The 20709-nt window shown below is 43.5% G+C and overlaps 1 long non-coding RNA gene across 1 annotated transcript in view; it reads left to right on the top strand.

Annotated features, from left to right (window-relative positions):
- The first annotated feature begins 459 nt into the window (after positions 1-459).
- The window catches only part of LOC135320029 (uncharacterized), a 29607-nt gene continuing 9357 nt past the window's right edge, over positions 460-20709 (top strand). The window contains exon 1 of the long non-coding RNA XR_010379156.1: positions 460-665. This is a non-coding gene — a long non-coding RNA (uncharacterized LOC135320029). The remainder of the gene's footprint in view (positions 666-20709) is intronic.

Here is a 20709-nt window from a genome sequence, read left to right on the forward strand (position 1 = left end):
GCTGCCTACCCTCCCCCACCTTCTGCTCTGTTTCCCAGTGTATATATCATGCTGTCCCTCGTGCAGAAGAGGGTGAGATATCTTTGCCGAGAGGTGGTCCCCCTTTGCTGGGGAGAGTGAGGGAAGCTGTGTGCCCCCGGCCTACGGCCTCGGGCCTTGAGTCTGGAGAGCGCTCATGGCGGTCCCACAGGTGACGGTCGGAGGACCTGGCATGTGCTTCCGGGCCCGCTGTGGAGGCGGTGCTCTGTGATTCTTGAACTTACGTAAGATGAGATCCTACTTTCTGGTTGTTGGTCTGTTGGAGAAGATGCCAGAGAATTGATAAAAAGAATATCCAGAACAGCCCTGTGAGTGATAGTCAAGGGGACACGAGTCCCACCTGCGTGAGGTGCCTAGCGGGCTCTGGATGAATTTTCTGTTCCTCCCGGACATATCTCTATGGCTCAAGGAAGGGGCAAGGCATGTCGTGGCCATGATCTGTTCTTGTCCTCACAGGGCCCTGTGATCTACATGCCTGCACTCCCCTTCTGCTCCTTGGAGATGAGGTGGCAGGTTTAGGAGCCTGGGCACTGCTGAGGACATAGCTGCCAGCACTGTGCTACACCGAGGCTGGCTCGGTTCACCTCACATGTCACCTCCTGCTGAGCCCCCAGGAGTTAGTCAAGGTAGGTGCATTGGTGCAACATAAGCAGGGACCACGTTCTCCCCCTGGACAGACTGGTGGGTGAGCAGTGGAAGCCTGGAGCCCTGCCCCAGCCCCCTGGCCAGTGCCTACACTTTTGTCACAGGAGGCACTGGTGACATGTTTGCTCAGCAACTGCTTGGCTCTGAGTCTGCAGACCCACCAGAGAATGCCAGCTTGTTTTTGCCTTTTGAAGTCTGCCCTTGGGATTTGGCGGAGTAGCTGGATGCGTGCTTAGCCCATAGCAGTTGACACTGTCACCACTGTTTACCCAGAACCTCGTGTAGCAGGCATGGCTCTCGGTATCAAAATACAGCAGCGCATTAAACCTCCCTCCTGGTGGGTCTTTCTGTTTTGGTACCGTAAGGGCTCAGCCAGCATCTTAACGTCAGTGAGATAACGCGGCCAGTGAACTCGGGTCAAGCACGTTCTCCTCCAGTCACTTTTACTCCATTGTTGCTTTTACTATTCCACAGTCATTAATTTTTTAAACAATGCTTTGGTGCAGGAGCAGAGCCTAATTCTCTCCTGCTACTCTTGGTGGAAGTGCGTAAAACAGTCCAGCCTGAAATGCTACCACAATTTGTAGCTTAAAACCTGCCTAGACACATGTAGGTGGAGTTTTGGTTAGGGGCGCTGACCACGTTGGGGGTCCCCCGGCAGTGCTGCTCTCCTCAGGCCCCTGCCTTCCCTGGAGCACGAGGTGAGGGTGGGCCTCATACAATCACGTAAATTCTTGTACGTGCTGTCAAAATCATTTTTGTTCTTGTGTGTTTCTAATTTTCTCTTGTTCCTCTTTTCCTTTTTCTTTATTCCTTTTTCTCTTGTACTGCCCTGTGAGCATGTTGTTGCATCTGAAAATGTGGGCTGTGCACACCCTGCTTTGGAAATAGCCAGTTTGCCCTCCGTGCTGTCTCCATCGCTTTAAAAAGCAAAAACTTAACAGCTGCCTTGATCCATGTATTATCCTAGTCATCTCTCTATTTTCTAAATTTTTGGAATATTTGCTCTGTTAGCACATCACCCACTGGTGTTTGATACCTCTTAAAATCCTTGCTTTGAGGAACCAGTTTGGTCCTCCTTATATTTGGTGACAAATGTGCCCTTATTAAATTTGTTTGATTGTTTTGAAGAAGTGAGATGCGAATTGATTTAGGCGGCTGCTGAGGGATTCTTTTCATGGAGTATTTAAACTTGTAAAGTCAAATTCTGCAGCATCTTGCTCGATTCCTGCTTTTACACAAAAGTGCTCGGCACACGGTTCCTGGCTGTCGCTGTGTGACGTGCGTGATGGCGCTTCCTGGCCGGCGGTCACTGGTGAGGAAGTGGCAGTCTCGGGGTTGAGCAGCTGCAGGGGACGCTGTTGGAGGAAGCAGTCACCGTTTTGTTATTTAATTTTTTTTTTGCATTGTACTTCCCCATGCCATTTACTTTACTTTGTCTTCATAAAGGGGCAGAAGTGGGTCTAAAATCCATGCCACTATTTTTTTCCCTTTACGAGGCTGGTTTTTCTGAATATCAGGACAACATGGCCTTCTCCTAAGTAGCTGGCTCACCTGGATCTGGTGGACACAGGTACCACTAAAGGGGACTGTAGCTTCCTCTCTGCTTCAGCCAGTGGGCATTCAGAGCCGGGTCTGTAGTTTGCCTCAGCAGCCGTGCAGGCCTCCCTGCACTGGCCTTTACTTTTAACACATGTTGGTAGTAAATAGCTGACTCCGTGTCTGTTGCAGCTGACGTCCACCACTGTCGGCCATGTCGTTAGTTTGCGGTAGTGAGTTTCCAACACCCCAGTCAGCCGTGAAGGAAGATGCTTTGGCCGACCTAGGACCTTGGATTCTCACACCCACCGTGGTTCATCTCACCCGGTGGAAGGATTTGGCCACCACCATCATGCTGACCATGAGGCCTTGTTTCTCCTTTCAAGCTCTGGTCCAAATGTGGACATCATTTTTCACTGAATTTGTCTCGCTTGAGACAGGCCAGAATATCTGAATGAGTCCATCACATTCTGGGTGGGGAACAGATCAGAAGTAAATATCGCAAGTATAAGGAGTCTAGGCTGTCCGGGTTGGCAAATGCAGGCTGTGATCTGTGATGGGTGGGCTGTGCCCTGGACACAGGCCATTCCCGTGGCTCCCTAGAGCCCAGGGGTCAGAGTGAGAACAGCCTTGCCTGGGTTCCTCCATCCTCATCTGCTCACTGGCAAGTGTGTCTGCTAATTAGGAGCTCCCCCAGACCTCGGGCCCTTCAAAGCTCAGACCACGGGAGAACCTTGAGTCACTTCTCCTGGGCCTCCTTTGTGAGAATTCATTGACTTCTGTGGTGACCTGTGCCAGGAGATGCCTCCCCTTCCAGGGAGCACCCTTCAGAGGACTGTGACTCAGTGCACCATGCTGTGAGCTTGTGGGGTTCCGGCCGTGGTCCCTGCAGAACCAGACTTGAGATGGGCTTAGCAACGGAAATAACAGGACTCATTCCAGGGCAGGGCTGGTGGGAGGGAACAGGGGAAATTGAATGTGACCTCAAACACATAGGTGGGTCCTGGGGCTGTTACTAAAATGGGGAGTCTGGGAGGTACCTGCCAGGAATCGAATTCCAGTGTAAATGGTGGACATGAGTCATTTTTAAGATGCCATTTGTCATCCACGTTTGGACTTCAAAGAGGCACTCGGGTCTATGAGACTGGGGCTCAGGTGAAGGGGCCGGACTAGAGATACAGGTTGGGAATCGTCATTCTTAGCTGGTGTTCACAGCCTTGCATGTGAATTAAATCATCTCGAGAGCAGCAGACTGAGGCTGAGGGGGGGCAGGGCTGAGCCTCGGTTGGAGGAAAGCCCAGACAATGCAGCTTTGGTGTGTCAGTGAGCAGCTTTTGCGATTTTCAGACTCATGCCATTTATCCTTAAAGGGCCGGGGTTTGGGCAGGGCCAGGAAGGAAGAAACCTGAAGGGAGGGTCGTGGCCACATGTGTGTCTTGGGAAGATGCAGAGTCTGCAGGGCCCGGGAGGGTAGACTTCTTAGAAGCTGGAGTTGGAGTGGGGAGTGGGGAGTGGGGAGAAAGTAGTCACACTCACCTGTGAGGGAGGGAGGGAGTCCTTGGGAGTCCCCACCCTACTGGACTCACTTTCCAATGAACAGAAGGCAATCAGACAGAGGATCTGAGGTGAGAAGGGATGGGCGCTGGGAGGAGAGCCATCCTGGAGAATGGTGCTTGGAAAGTTCTGGAATAGTCTCCCTGAAAAATAGAGTTAAAAATACCCAGACTCTTAAGAACATTGATAGTGACTGGGGAGGAGACAGTTCTTTTTCTGGCTTCCTAAGTGTAATACACGTATCCAGGGATCCACAGAAGATTCGGGCAGTCTGTTCCGGGGGTTTGATCCTTACCAGGGGCAACAGTACAAGTTTAAAGGGGGAGAAGGGCAGCGGAGGGAAACTAGCCAGGCCCCGTGTCAGTTACCAGTCAGCAGTCCTACTTGCGTGTTGCATTCCCACCCATGCCTCCCAGGGGGATGGTGGCAGCCCCCTTTTGCAGATTGGGAAGCCTTCTCAGAGGGGTTAAGGAATTGGTCCGTTTAGCGGCTAGTAAATGCTGTAGCAGGATTTGACAAGCAGGGCCTTGTCAGACTTCAAGGGCATGTTTTCTCTACTAATTCAGGTACCTCCCTTTTGTACATGGAATGGTGAAGTGGGTCAGTTTTGGAGCCTTTCAGAAAAAGTGTGATTTAAGTGACTCAGGACTGTTTCACAAATCTCAGTGTTCTTTGATGGTTCGGAAGCACCGCAGTGCTTTTCGCCCCACAGATGTAAGGTGTTACTCCTTTGACGATGACGTGGTTGCAAATGACGAACATGTGCAAAACCAGACTTAGCAGCTTTTGAAGGGAAACCCTCTAGTTCTCCCTTGATCGGCTTTCTTCTGCAGGATGTAACCGGCTGCAGCTTTCCATATGGAGTGAGGGTTTGATATCCAAAGTTAGCATAAAACGGTCAGATGAAGAAAACCGAAGTTGACAATTTATTTTTGGGTTACATTAGCCAAGATATTCTATCAGTTCATGGCCCATATACCAAATGAAATTGAGTACAGAACATTGCATTTCTTACTTTCTATTTAGAGTTCTCTTACAGCATAAGGCTGCCTGCTTTGGAACATCAGCTCCACCACCACAGCACCTATCACTGTGTTCTGATTGCATTTACGCAGTGAATGTAATCTGGGCTTCCTCAGCCCAAACTCTCCAGTGCAGAATCACGGGCTGCAGCCATCTCTTAGTCACGCAAATACTTCTAAAATTATATGATGCCAGAAAAGAAAGAAGAGAGAGAGAGAGAGATGGCCTTTATCAAAGTTCCTTTCAATTCTAACTGCAAACTGTTGTTGAGCAGCTCTGGTTTCCTTTGGATATGAATATATACATTTCTTTGCATGTAACCTGGGTTTTGGAACACCAAGCTCTTGCTATCCACAAGCCACAAAAATAGTAGCCAAATTGCACACGTGTGAAATAGTTTATACTTTTTTCTGAGAAAGAATCCTTGAATTTGGGACTTGGGCTGTGATTTTTGCTTCCCCCACCCCTCTTGTAATCTCTCACTCCTTCCCACATGGCCCCCAAGAGGTCGTGGTCTCAAAGGAGCAGGCAAACACCCAGTTAGTCTCCATGAAGTGCTGATGTAGAGGGAGCCCAGCCAAGACCTAAAGGCCATTATCAGAGAGGACTTCCTGGAAGAAATGGGCTCTACATTCATTCGTGAGGACAGAGTAAGAGTCAGCCAGGAGAAGGAGTCAGGAGTCTGGCTCAGGTGTCAGAGGCTGTCCGAGCAGAGGCCTGGAGGCTTGTGGGGTGGGGACCCGGGAAGAGTGCCATGTGTGGTCCATGGTGGAGTGTTCCCCTGCTGGGGAGGACACTGGAGAGAGCCTGGGGTGAAGGGCTTTGGAAGAGTTTGGGTTTTACTTGAACAGACACTGGAGGCAGTGAAGGGTGTCAGCAGGAAGTGTCCATCAGGAAAGGTACTTCTGGTTTTGCTTCTGATATTCTACAGCCAGAAGGGTCTGATCGGGCGAGAGCAGGTCTGTCTGTTCCTTTGAGACCCACCCCGTCATTCATTTATTCATAACACGAGAACTTCTGTGTGTCTAGGGGAGAGAGGGTGGACCCACATTAGTAAGAAAAATGTATTTGCTTCTTGTGAGCTTAGCAGTGTCAGAAGTTGACTTAGCCTAGAATGTTCTAGGAACAGAGGAACAAGTTGCGGAGGTTGGAGGGAGGGAAGGCTTCCTTGGGAAACAGTCAAAATGAACCTGGAGGCAAGTGGGAAGTAGGAGGCCCCTGAGGTCACTGGGGACCTCTACTGAGGTGAGGCTGGGTGAGCAGTGTCGTGGGTGGGGCTAGAATTCCACCAGGGAGCCTCTGAAGGGTTTGAAGTGAGGTGATATAATTAAATTTGTGATTTGGGAAGGCTGCCGTGGCTCTGTGTGTGTGTGTGTGTGTGTAGCGGGGAAGAGGGGGAGGGTGCCACCAACTGGGGGGCCACTGGAAGACCATTCACAGGCTGGGAGAGGGGCGTCGGGGCTGCTTGGGGTTGGCAGGGGCAGTGTGGATGCCAGATTTCCTTCTGAGGAGGGCTTGTTATCGGGGCCGCCCTAGAGGCGACTTTTGGCTGGAAGAAAACAGATGGAGGCCACCAGGTAGACTTTCCTCTTCTCTGCTTCCCTGCCTTGTGTGATGATCTTAGCTCAACCAACTTTTGGAACAGAAGAGCTAAGTTCCAAGGTAGCCCATGTCTTTGTTGTACTCGTTCGAGTGAGATCTGATAGGATTTAGATTTGTGTTCAGATCTGCATATTCACTTAGCTAGAAACGTCCCGTCATTTCGATTTCCATAGGGGTACTTATTCTTGATAAAGATTACTGTCTTGGAGAGAGGAAATTTAATACAACTGTTGTCTTTCTCAAAAAAAAATCATATCTTTTAAGAACATTAATATTCAAAAGAATAGGAATATATAAAAATGATAAAGTTAGGCTTTGGTGTAGTTTCTTTCGTTTCTGAGCTTATGTGGAGTTAAAGCCTTTGCATTACTTAATAGCACATACTTGTCAGTATTTAAAGAGCTGTTAGTGAGCGCCCCAGGCCCGACCTCTCAAAACATCATTTAAGTTTGCTCTGAAATAGTGAGGTCATAAAGGTCTTGTTTGCAGAAATCAAACAGTTGGTTTATACTATGCAGCATAGCTCCATTTATAAAATAATAATAGGTTCAAAATTAAGAAAGTGGAAGATAATTGATTTTTTTAAAGCTGAAACATAAACTTTCTTGTGCTAATGTTGCAACTGGAAGTTTTGAAAAGAAAAATCCTACTGTAATAACACCTATTTGGAATACATATATGAGTTTCACATTTGAAAAGTAACTGTGCAGTGGTTTTTGAAGTCAGGGGCATTCCAGCTCAGATACTGGCAGTGATGGTTGCTGGTTTTCAATGGAAGAGCCTAAATTTGCCTTCTTAGCTTTTTTTTTTTTTTTTTTTTTTTTTTGTAGTGAGAGGGTTGAGTAGTGCTTTGCCAGCATGATTTTGGGGCAATTTGAGGGCAGATGTCGTGTACCAGCAGTGAGATATTTCCATGCATTTTATTTTCCGGACATCACCAGGGCACATGTGGGGTTTGTGCATGCAGGCTGGGATGCTGCAGGACTCCCTAATCCATCACCTTTATGTCCTGGAGCTGCTCCGGTCAGTGAATGATTTTCTGTGCCTTGGAGGTAAAGTGGTCTGATGCAGATGATAAGATATGTAGTTAAAGTGCTATTACTTGAAATAAGAGAAACCAAGAAACATGGCTCTAACAATAGAGGATGAGGGAGGAGAACTGGCTGAGTTGTTTGCAGTGGGGAGTATTCTCAGGTGACTGCCTCGCTGTGATTCCTGCCAATGTCCGCCCCAGCCCTGCACAGTAGTCCTGCCGAAGCAAGCATGCACTTTGCTCAGAAACGCACTGAATTTCCTTGCGCCTCTGTTTGTTGGTTTTTTTTGAAAGCACATCTTGCCCTTTGCTTAAATGCCATCCCTGCTAGTCACCTCTTACACTCATCCTTCTGGACTTCGTCCATACAGAGCTGCTGAATGCATCAACAGTATGTAGTATCTCCATGTAGTGGAACATTATTCACACGTAAGAGTGAATAAAAAAATAAATAAAAGGAAAATGAAAAAGGCCACCTGTTCTAGGAAGTCCACCCTGACTTCTCAACCCTCCCTTTTCCCTTTGAAACCCAACCCCATATGCTCCACTCTACTCTTTTTGATAGTACTTACCACCTTCTAAAAAACTTTAACTTTTTCAAAAAAAAAAATAAAAAGAGAGAGATGCTGATACCCCTTCAACATGGACAAGCCTTTATAACAGCATGTTAAGTGAAAGGAACCAGACACAAACGGCCACATATTGTTGATTCAGTGATCTGAAATGCCCAGAATAGGCACATGCAGAGGCAGAGAGCAGGTGATGGTTGCAAGGGGCTGGGTGGAGGGGGGTTAGGGAGGGACTGTTAGTGACAGGGCGGTTCTTTTGGGGTGATGAAGTGTTCTGGAAGTGGATGGCGATGAGGGCTGCACAGCCCTGAGTGCACATAAAACTGCTGATCTCTGTCTCTGGGAGTGCCTGTGGTTGGGGCGGCTTTATTTTCTTCTCACCCTGCAATGTGAAGAGTCATCTTGTGCTGAGGCCTTTCTACTCGTGTGAGTGGTAAGACTCCGAGACTTTGCAGAGTCATGTTTCTTATTTTCCCCTCGCTGAGTGTACGCAAAATAGGTTTAAGCCTGAGAAAGTGCTCCATCTGCAGAAATGTCTTTCAGTTTTGCATGGTGTAAAAATATTGACAGCTTTTTCATTGTTGAGGACAGACTGTGGGGGGAGTTAACCCGTGAAGCCTGGGTGAGACCTGGAAGAGCCGCGCTTCCCTCCCTGACAAGGGTGGAGTTTTAACCCCCGTTCAGGCAGTGAAGGGCCCAGACCCCTGAATGGAGTTGACATTCGTGAATATTTACGTGTATCCACTGCTTCATCTTGGATATTAATTTCAAGCTGAGTCAGTTTGTGGCGGCAGCCTCATCGTACATCAGGAATTTACAGTATCTGCTCTTTGAGGTGAAGACCAGACAGACTTGATTATTTAACAGTCTCACTTCAATTGATATCTCAGATTCCTTTGTCAAAAGCAAAACAGCAGAAATACAGACGTCCTTTAATGCCAATGTGACCTGGAAAGGGTTTAGTCTCTGTGCCTCAGTGGCCTTATCTGCGGTTGGGGAAGATGATAACAGTGCTTCCCTCAGAGGGGCTGGAGAGAGGAGAGTGAGAAGCAAAAGGGAGGACTTACAAGAGATGCTCATAAATGACCGAATTTAGTGCTCTCAGCCTGGTGAAGCCTCAGGGGCAGAGATGTCAGAACAGAGTCCTAGCCGGAGCTTGATCCGTGTTGGTAGCTGTTATGATCACTATCACCACTGTGGGTTATCAGGTAGTTTTAAGACTTGGTAATATGAATTCATGAATAATGTTAGAAGACTAGACATCTCAGTTCCAGTTTACATAGTTCTCAAGATTTCCTCTGAGAAATGGATGGTTTTTTCCCCATCTTAAATCTGAGATGAGTCTCTCAAAAAATTCTGCATTCCTCCATCTTTTTGATTTAATTCTCCATTTCTTAAAAAATAGTTTTTAAGTGTAGTTAGTGGGGACTGAACTGAGGGCCTCATGCAAGCTAAGCACATACTCTCCCAAATGAGGTATAATCTCCCCCCTGATTTTTTTAAAATTTACTTTCTTAGTATTCAGAGGTTTGAGGCCTCTAATTCTTTTTCTGGAGACTTGTCCATGAACCTGTAAATCTAACTAATGGACAAAACTTAGTTTATTAAAACAAAACAATAGAATATTCTGCAATCCATCCGAAAGGAAATGCTCATTGAGTTAAAATGTTTCTCCTTTAAGGTGATTTCTCCTTTTTGGTCTAGCTCAATTTATTAACAGATATCCTCATCATCATAATGAGCAAACGCGCTCTGAGTGGACACCTACCTAAGGCTAAAATGCTTTCCTCATGTTTTACTTCATAGCCGGTGTCTGAGGGTAGGTTTCAGTGTCTCCTTTTTTGCAGCTGGGGGATTGAGATATGGGGCAGCTTGTCCCAAATCTCACACAGCTGGCGCTGGCAGGCTCTGTGCTGGAACCCAGGCTGCACAGGATGCATTCTTAATTGCTCCTCTAATCAGCTTCCCGTTGAGTGGTTACCCGAACACCTGTGACTCCATAAATGGCCGATTTTAGTGATCTCAGCCTGATGAGGCCTTCAAAAGAGAGACACCAGTGAGAATGTGAGACAGAGTGGCATAAATTAAAATTGTACATTTTCACAAATGTTTAATTCTCAGGTAGTGACATAAAAAGTTAATTTTTATTTATTTTAATGCTCTGTAAGGACTAAAAACAAAACATTAAAAATAATTATTGTGCAAAAGAGAAGTGGGCTTTGAAAGTCCAACCACTGCTAATGATGTTACTTGTTTTTCTCTAGTGGCCCTTATTGACAGAAATACTTACAAAGACTGAATTGGTTTTATGTACTCTTAATATGGAAGAAAAGATTGTCAGTGAATATTTTAAGTAAAATCTTTATTCTTTTCTTTCCTGATGATGAATGTATAAGTTGTTTTCATGGCTTAAGTACATTTCCTGTATTGTGAAATTTGAGTAATATCGTTTAAATTTTCTCACTGTGAGAGTTAGTAGCCTTGTATACAAAGAACCCAAGAGGTGCTTAGCAAAAACGTGCTGTCAAAATGACAGATATTTTAGAAGGATCAAGTATGAATACTAAAGAGTGTGGCTTATTACTGATGCGTATTTAATATGTATATATATGATATATATGAATATGTCTTAAAGTAACGAGGATTCATTTTTTTTTAGTGCACTATGAAGTTTTAATGAAATCTGTATCATTCTAGTGAGACAGGGACTAGTTAAATTGCCTTAAGCAGATGACCTTGAAGATTATTTACACAGAATGTGTATTGTTACAACTCAGATTTCATGTTGCAGTGTAACCATCCACTCAGACATTTAAATTCGTGGGATTCTGACCAGATTCATTAAGTTTAGAAAAATCCACATTGATCATTTTCAGGGAATAAGCTTCTGTCCTTTTTGATTAAAGAAAATTTTGATCTTTTTTCCTGCACTCTTAACAGGTTTAAAATACCAAAACATTGATTTGACATGTTACTTTTTTAATAGAGAGAATAAAGCTCATGCTGTTTCACTATGTAAATAAATGTTTTTGTATTTCAACAAACTTGTATGATTTCCTGGCTCTTTGAGAAGTATGTTGCAAGATACTTAGATAACCTACTGTTGGAAAATACAGACGTGACTTTTATGAATATAGGCCTAGTTCAGATCTGTTGGCTTTTGCTGCATTGGAAGACATGAGGCCTAGGAGAGCTTTGCTGCCGATTGCGAGGAGGACAGATCCCATGTCTCAGTCTCCCCTCCGGTAAAATGAAGTGACTGGACTGGATTCTTTCCTCTTCTAAGATGAGTTTCCATGGGCCTGTGTCTTTTGTTTATATTCAGGAGTATTAGCAATATCAAATACTGAGTACCCCTCCCTTCCCCCGAAGCAAAGTGCAGTATGTGCTACAGTAGCTTTTAGTTACCTGATTCTCGTTTCTGATAGTACAGGCATTTTATTGTGTTGCATGTTTCCTGGCAACCTGGAAGGACTTTTTAGCCATAGGTGGCACTGTTGCACCTTCTTACAGTCTTAATTTTCCTGTTTGTAAAAGAAGGCTTAAACAACGTTATTTTATTTTGATTTCTTTGCTTAATGCTTCAGAATACCACAATGTCCATTATGTCTGTCTACCTGGAAAAATTATTCTGCTTATATATTAGTTTTATTCTGTCATCTCGCTGTGAACATCTCAGACTTGCTGTGTAAACAATGACAAAACAGGACTTTCCTTCCAGTGTTAGAAGCCAGTGAGCCGGGAATTTTTAAAACAGCTAGTAGCGGCCTCTGGAGAACCTTAAAGCTGAAAAGTGTACTGAGTTCCCTGAGTATTGACCCCGCTGCTGTGTATTAATTGGTGGGAGGAGATTTGGTACATAAACGAAGGGGTGTAGTGTTTTGACTTGTGTTTGCATGCACACGCTGCCACTGAGCCACGTGAGCCTAAGTCAGTTCGTTCTGAGATTTCCCTCGTCTGTGAGATGGGGACGCTCGTATCTGCTTTGTACAATTCTGAGAATTAGTAATTATGTAAAGTGTTTACCACAGTGGGTATGTCAAGAGGGCTCATAAACTTTAGCTGCTGTTTGGTGTGAAGCCATCATTTTACAGTCTTTGGCAATTACTAAGAAACAGGAAAACAAGAAAAGCTGATTTTATGATGAAAGATATTTGAGGAGGTTCCATAGTTCCTATACCCATAATTAAGCATCAGCAGAGTCAGAACTGTTACACAGTCACCCTGAACCAACGTTAAGCCACAGAATTTTTTGTTACTTCATATATGTTGGGGCCTAAGGGGATCCAATACTTATATGCATGTTGTCTCCAGCAGCCAACTGAGAGATGACTCAAAAGAGTAGGCAGGTGATAAATGTCTTCTTTGTTAATGATGAAGCCATGTACTCCATGAACTTCAGCCTCTGGGAAAATGCGTGTCATGATACTGTCTCCCAGAATTAGAGACTCACCCAGTCCCAGGTAGCTCTGTTTCACAGCGAGCCTTCCCTTGAGAGGACCTGCCCTTTCATGCACAGGGCTGTCCTGCCATGGAGCTGAGCATCCCAGGTGCTTCCCAATGGTGTCAACACTGGAGGGAAAGGAAGGGTTTCACATGCCCTGCTTGTGTCCTCGGAATCACACCTCACTCTGTTAGTGTGACGAGGGATATCTGTGCACCAGCGGCCAGGGTTATGAAGGGAGAAGCACTCTCCATGGCCCAGAGGAGTTGGGAGGAGGCATCCCCTCCCTCAGTTTAAAGACGTGGTGGGATGGAACAGGAGGGTGCTCCCCAAGAGTTTATAAAAGGAGAAATAAGGATTTTCTTTGGGACTTAGACTAGCCAGGAAACACATAAGATGATTAGAAGGGAAACTTGTAAATCACTTTAATATTTAGTTGACATTTGTTGAACACCAAAAATGTGCTACATCCTTTTCTGAGAGTTTTACAGAAATGAATGTTTCAATCTTCTCAACAAGCGAGTAAGAAAAGTTTGATTGTTATCCCAGTTTTACAGTGTGGAAATTTCGGCATGGAGAGGGTAAGTAAGTTGGCCAAAGTCACAGAACTAGTAAGTGGCAGAGCTGATATTTAAACCCTGGCTGTCTGGTTTCCAGGCTCCCAGGGATGGGCTTTGGGTGTTTAGAGGTATCTGCATCCCTGGATCTCTGTACCACTGTGCATCAGTTAGCCCAGATAGGACAGGGAAAGGAGAGTTACACAGGTGCTCACAGTCATGTCTCAGACACTGTCCACGGATAGTGCACCGTGATTAGATTTAATAATTTTCTAGGCAGTAGATCTGTTCGTATAACAGAAATTTAGTCCATTGATTTAATCTAGAAACCCTCCCTGCTCTGCTTCTGTCCATGGTTGCCATGTGACTGCCTGCCCGTGATTGGGCCGTGGAGGAGAAAATGTACTCATGGTTGAACTCTGATATTTCAGTCTCGTTTACAGTTTCACTTCTTCTGTTACATTAAGAAGTTTCTGGTTTTCTCGCATCAGTGTGTCATGAGTTTGGTTAATGTGAAACCAGTCCATGGGAGCACAGGGGTGTTGACGGTATAATTTCTGAGCACATTGTCGCACTTCTACCCATGCAGACCTGACTGGAGGATGTCCATCTTCCTCACTGATTTCTCCAAACAGCAGGGTCCTCTCCCACCCCCGGATGTGAGGCTGGGAGCTCTCTGAGTAGGCCAGTCAGAGGCCAAGTCCACTAACCAGAAAATGATGAAGTACCCGGAAGTGGGTTTAATAGAAGAAAAGGGCTTCCAGGTAGTCCGATGGGCTGTTGTAGTCCATTTGGTGAAAAGCTGTCCAATGTCTGTGGTTGAGCTGCTTCTTTGCTGTTGAAATGTCTGGATTAAATGAAGGGATTTCAAAAAGCAGAAAGGAGTGATTTCAGGTGGTACGTCCACACCGGGGAGAAGTGATGGATGACCGCCTGTGTGAGGCATAGACAGAGTCTTACAAACTTCATAAAACAGCTTTAAAAGCTCTGCCATCTTAGTGCACTTCATATGGGGTCCAGTTCATCACTGGTCGCTCTGAGAGGGCAAATAATTGATGATGACAGAAAGGACACGGAGGCATCAAATAGGTCTCAGTCATGTTCCCTGTTTAAAGGATGTGGCACAGTGTAATATATTTGAGCTGGTTTTTCATCAAAATAATTTTTAGTGCTTTCTGTGACTCCCCAGTTCCCCAAGGTTCCATGCAGCTGGGTGTCCCCTCATTGCAGCTCTCTCAGCGCTTGCCCTGGGCTGACGCGGTGTCACGGGGAGCAGGACGGTCAGCGTCCCCGGCTCCTCCTAGCTACGTCTCCTCATCCAGAGTGCCGGGTTTCTCATCCGTGTCTACTAAGTAGGGTTGCTGAGAATCACACATGATGGTTGTCAGGTGTGATTTGTGGTAGTCTCTGTGATTGGCATATAGTCAATATTTTATAGAAACACTTGTTTTTTTATTGTAATTGTGGCTCCTAGGTTGCAGTGGTTTTTAGTCTCTATTTTTTTATAACTTTATTCTTAATTTTAAATATACCCTTATTTTTTGGATGTACTGGGGACTGAAGCCAGGACATTGTGCATGCTAAGCAGGTGCTCTACAACTGAGTAATACCCACCCTCCTTGTCTGCACTTAAAAATACATATTGCAATACACAAAATAGCTCTTAAACACCATCATGGGACCTAGTCTCTATAGGGAATTGAACACGTATACTATTTAAATAAGAATAAATGCTGTTGAGACATACCATTCTGAATCTGCTAATGTGCTTTAAAACGATCATAGCTAGTGATAAACACAAGACTTGGATCCAGTACTTCCTAGGGTCTATTTTGCCATCATGAGAAATTACATTCTACAGAGAAGGCTTATTGAGTCTCTTTGATATTTGGATGGTTTAGCAGATTATCAAGGCTTTTAAAAGCTGACAGTTTTGTATTTTAAACTAACTACAAAGTTATCTTCTAGAAGTTGGAATTCCTAAACTTGTGAAGTGCCCAGTAATCCAGGGGGTTTGTGTCTGTGTCTGTGTGAACGTTTGTGTGTGTGATTTCAGGAATGTAGAAATAAGTTCCATATGGACTTCTGATACCTTTCTCCTCCAGTTCAAGGTATAGGCATATATTTACACAAATAAATTGATTTTCTTTTTTCATTTTGCATATTGGTGGGAATAAGAGGTTGTCATACTTGTTTCAGAAGGGTTGGGGAGCATGAGCTTAGAAAACGGGAGGAGAAAGAGGCAGGGAGGCACTTCACACTTTGTGCAGGATATGAGAAACAGTAGCTTTTCTTTTCTCTTTTCTTCTAAAGCAAACTGGCAGTGAATAGTAACATTCTATTACTCAGAATTGCTTTTCTAATCAGATACAAGTGCCTCAGATTTTTCAAGGCAACATGAATGATGAAATGTGTTTTAACATCTATCTTTAAAAGTAGTTTTATTTTTCAAGTAAAAGGCTATAGCCTGTTCTTCGAGCGGCACAAGAAATTCTCATTGATCTGTCTACACGATCTATGTGCTTAGTTTCTTTGGGTTTTTTTTTTTTTTAAGTGCTTGTTTCATTGTGGTGTGAATGAATGTTTCAAATTTTTGGATTTTGATGTTTAGAACATGCTGATTTATCAGAGCTGTTAAAAAAATGATTGTTCTTTGGTCGTTGTTTGGTGGGGCACCGTATTGATTACAGTTGTATGTTAAAGAGGGAAAATTTTCCTCTAGCCTTCAGATCATTAAGTGAATGGTTTGTAGTGTGCCTTTAAAATTCGTTGAATGCATTGAGCATGTTTGTCCAGTGAATTTTGACTTGACTCATAGTATTACTTTGCTTTAGTTCTGTGGCTGTTGCTCCTCTCCACAAGAATTTGAATTCCCTGTTGCATTTTGTATACGTGTTCTTAACAGGGGAAGATATATTGAATTTTTTACAGAAGTGGGATTTCCTATCCCCTCTGAATGCCTTCTGTAATTGATACAACAATAATCTGTTATTGCAGTGCTAAATAAATTCATAAACTATTTTTTGGCTTAATCAGAAAGAATGACAAAGTGTGATAATAAAAAATACGAAAACCGTCCTTCCTTTGAAGAATATAAATCAGGTGGTTAGGCTGACGCATGCTTTCTGCCTGACACACTTTCTCTCATGTCATTGTGTACCATGATTCAGAGATGGAGATACTTCAGGTTTATAGATTTTTGTTTTAACATTTGTGATGAATTCTTTCTTCTGGCTGATGTTTCCTGTTGGGTTTCTGGAAAGTGTAGGAGAAGGGAAACAAACGCTTTTTTTTATTTTCAGGAGGCCTGAGTTGCTGATGAGAAAAGAGTTGAGGGTGGGCTGAGGAACATAGTGACACTCCCTCCCTTCCCAGCTGAAATTGATGAACAGTGAAATCAATTAAGTGTATCGGTATTTGACCAATATACGTTAGCGAACCCAAACAGGCTAGTTTTGCCCAAAGGAAGGTATTGATTTCACCTACAGAGTTAGGTGCTTTACCAAGTAGAAGCAGCTTAGAGCAATCAGAAAAATCAGTCCTATGATGAGCTATAAAATGTATATAATATCTTTTATTTCTGAAACTTCTTTAAGTTAAGTTGTGTACAGCTAAAATTAAGTTTCAAGCACCAGGAGTTAAGAGTGTGGGTGGTTCTGTGGGATCGTTATTCAGGGATGTGCCTAGGCCCTTCTAGAGTGGCTGAAGCTGGCAGGAAAAGACCCAAAACCAGGATTTGTCATCCCAGGGTATTCTCCATAATGGTTCCATGTGGGAGCCCATGATTTGGTTAACAAATTATAGCAGACCCAGGCCGCCTGTCAACTTTAGGAAGAAAAAATATGCTTAGTAACTGTTTTGCAAGCAGGGGCCTGTGCAAACTCACTCCTGTCTCCTTGCCTTAAAAAGCAGAAACAATGCTTTGCTTGCATAGTTGAGGTTTTAGATAGCACTCTGCTCATTGCAAAGCAAGGACCCAGGACCTCAGCTATAAAAGCTGGGCTTGTGTTCTGTTAGATAGACTGTAATCCAAAAAACAAGGACCTGGCTGGTCTGGTGGTCTGCTTTGTAATTCACATATCTAAAGAAAGTATTTTGTTCCCCTCACCCGATGACTTCCCTAAAGATACAATAAGACTTTGTACTCATGGTGGATTCTACAATCTCTGTCTCATCCAGACTTTCCCCAAGTTCCTTCTTACTATCACACAACTGTTAATGACTATTTCTTTGATTATACACAATAAATATGGGAGCATTTGAGAGGCTCGTGGAGTTGGCTCCCTACTCCCTATCGATTTCTGGATTTTCTCCACAGTCTTGAATAATCATTCCATGTCTGTAAGATTTCTGCCAGCCAGAACCCACATTTCCAGGTGAGAAGGATGCAGGTTTATCTCTCCTACCCGAGGGAGAGCGAGTAAAGTATTGAGATCTGCTTCCTTGTGGCCCCTTCGTGCCCCAGGGCCACTCCAGTTCACCTGCAGCCTTCTGGCCTCTGCTCACAGGGCCTCTGTCCCAGGACTGACCACAGCCTTTTCTTCCCTGGTCAACATTTCCTGTGCCTTTCAGAAGTTGGTCTCTTCTCTGCAATTCAACCCTTGCAGATGTGATGGTGGTCGGCGTGCTGGTGGGCAGTCACTTGGGGCTCCCAGGAGCCATGCTGATTCTCCTGAATGTCTCATTCGGGGTTAAAGAACTGTCGAGCACCGGAGGAAGCCTATTCACGTGAGGACAATACAGCATTGCATCACTTTCATTTTATTTTTGAATTTTCAGTGGAGAAATTATTTGTAGCTAACTCTTCCAGAGTTTCGGCTGCCTGCTTTCCTCATCACCATTTCCTGGTTGGCTCTGGTGCTTGTTGTAAGAACCAGGTTTCTTCTCTGGTCATTTTTAGCAGCTGGGCTTGCCGAATCTTTGATCTTCATTTGAAGCAGAATGCTTCCTCGTGATGTCCAACTGATTTTCCTATTTCTGAATATTTCGTGTACACTCAGCAACTGTTTCAAGTGAAATGCTCTTGTCCAATTTTGGTTAACTCACATTTGCTGATCTCCTGCTTTTGTGCTGAGGGCAGTTTCTTCTTCCTGTAATAAAATTTAGCAATCTCCATTTAGTATGGGAAGGTACTGGTCCGAGGTGCTTTTGTCCTTAACGGTTTTAATTCAATTCACACACTAAAATATACAGCGGTTTTTACTGTATGCCCAGAATTCTGCATTCCAGTCAATCTTAGAACATTTCCATCCCCCAACAGGAAGCCCCGTATACATATGCAGTTATTCACATCTTCCCCATCCTCCCCCAGCCCCAAGGAGCCACTCTTCTCTCTATGAGGATTTGCCTGTGCTAGACATTTTATGTAAATCGATTCATTTCATAAAAATGAAACCGTCTATTGTGACTGACTACTTTCACACTGAGTAACATTTTCAATGTTTGTCCACGTTGTGGCCTGGGTCAGTAATCTATGCTTTGCCATTGCTGAATAATATTCCACTGTATTTCTGGGCCCCACTGTTAACCCATTCACCAGGTGATAGGCATTTGATTTGTTTCTGCATTTTGGCTGTGATGAATAATGGCGCCGTGAAGATTCCTGTAGGAATTTTTATGTGGACACTTGTTTTCAGTTCTCTTACGTGTGTGCCCAGAAAGCAGAATTGCTTGGTCATTCAGAAACCAAATGTTTAACTCTCTGAGGACCTGCCAGGCTGTTTTCCAAAGTGGCCACACTGTGTTACGTCCTCACCAGCAAGGGCTGCCATCTCCGCTTCCTCTGTGACCTCATTAGTGCTTGTTACTCTCTTTTTGAGTATATCCTATTGTAGTGAGTGTGAAGCAGTTTCTCCTAGTGGTTTTGACTTGATTTCAATTACAGCTAATGATATTGAACATCGTTTCTTTGTGCTCATTGACCATTTGTATATTTTCCTTGAAAATTAACTTTTCAGATCCATTATTCAATTTTTAATTGAGTTGCCTTTGTATTGTCTAGTTCTAGGAGTTCTTTTTTTTTTTTTTTTTTATTTGGAGATACAAATTCCTAATCAGATAAATGATTTGAAAAAATTTTCTCCTGTGTGTTGTTTTTCACTTTCTGGATGGTGTCCTTTGAAGAAAAGTTTTCACTTTTGATGAACTCCAATTTATCTCTCTTTTCTTTGCTCCTTGTGCTTTTGGGGTAATATTTAATATCTGAGGTATTTTATTTAAAATTTTATATATAAAATAACTTAATTTAGGACTGTTCTAGGAGACCGGTGCTCTTGTTGTCCCCAGTCTATGGACAGGAGACTGAGATGCAGAAAATTTCACTGACATATCAGTGTCACAGCTACCCAGTGCTGTGGGAGTTCAGACCGACATGTTTGTCAGCAGCATCTGTGCTCTTCACCAACATGCTCCACTCCTTCCTGGAATCGTTAATGAAAAAGTCTTTCCGTTTTTGATTTCTTGTTTGTTTTCTCATTGGGGACCTCATCTCCTCATTTTCCTTGCAGAGGCCTGTGTAGGTTTATTTTAGGTCTCATGTAGGCAGAAGCATTGCTATCAGTTAACTTCTTTATTAATCACTCTCCAGTGATGATTGTTGCTAGTTGAGCTAATCAATTCATGCTTAAGTCTTTCCTGCTCATCACACTAAAAACAGTCATGACTTACAGAATGCTCAAAGAAGAAAGTACTTGAGTGATTTTATTTTGCTACCCAATCAAACCAATCAAATAAAAACCCCTGTGTTGACACATATATAAGCCCTCCAGAATAGGGTCACTGTCTTCCATGTGTTTCACTGGTTTGGTCACATTGTCTTGATAGTGCCTTGCTGTCCAGCAGTTTTATTAGGATACGGTGCTCGTGAATCATGGTAAGGACAGAATTTTGACAACAGACTGTGTTGTTCATTTCAAGAGGGAAAAGATCATATAGAAATACTGCTCTGATCTATTTTAAAATTAAGCTTGGAATTTTGAGAAGAGTTCAGGGAACCATACAAAGATCTTTTTCACTAATTTTAGAACTATCTTAGACACATTATGGTTACAGAGCAGAGTAACTTATCAACTAGATTTGACAAGAGGAGTGTATTATTGATTATTTGTTTTAGTTGAAATATTCTACCTGGGATAAAGTAATCAGTGCCCATAAATGAACAAATATGTTTGTATTTCTATGCAACATGGGAGCAGACTTCATATGTTTCTATATAATATTTATGACTGTGTGTTTTAATCTGTCTGTCAGTGTTTTTATAGTTTTTCAGCAATTTTGTAACTTTAGAATCCTTCTAAGAAAATCACCCCCGATTCTAGTGCAGTTTGTAATGTGTATCCTGTCTTATGCATGGGATTTCACTGTCCTCTCAGTGAGGAATTTCCTCCCCTACTGAGGTAGTAGCAGAGTTAAAAGAACTGTGATTTCTAGGCCTTTGCTCTCCATGTGTTTGCAGTTGGCTGTCAATCACGATTATCCCTTTCTTGAGTTTTCATTGTTAAATTAGAATTTTGGAAATAAATGTTAATATGTTGCATCGGTCTCCCTAGAAACTTGATGTGTTTGTGCTTTTCAGATTTCAATTTATGAAAAATGTAAATGCACTCTTGTTTTTATGTAGTCCTTTTTCACTAGATATATTTATAACTCATTATAGTTAAAATAGTTTTTTTCCCAATGAATGAATCATTGTGCATGTTTTAAAAG

Source organism: Camelus dromedarius, chromosome 35 (genome assembly GCF_036321535.1).
Source record: "Camelus dromedarius isolate mCamDro1 chromosome 35, mCamDro1.pat, whole genome shotgun sequence".
In the NCBI taxonomy this organism is placed as follows: domain Eukaryota; kingdom Metazoa; phylum Chordata; class Mammalia; order Artiodactyla; family Camelidae; genus Camelus; species Camelus dromedarius.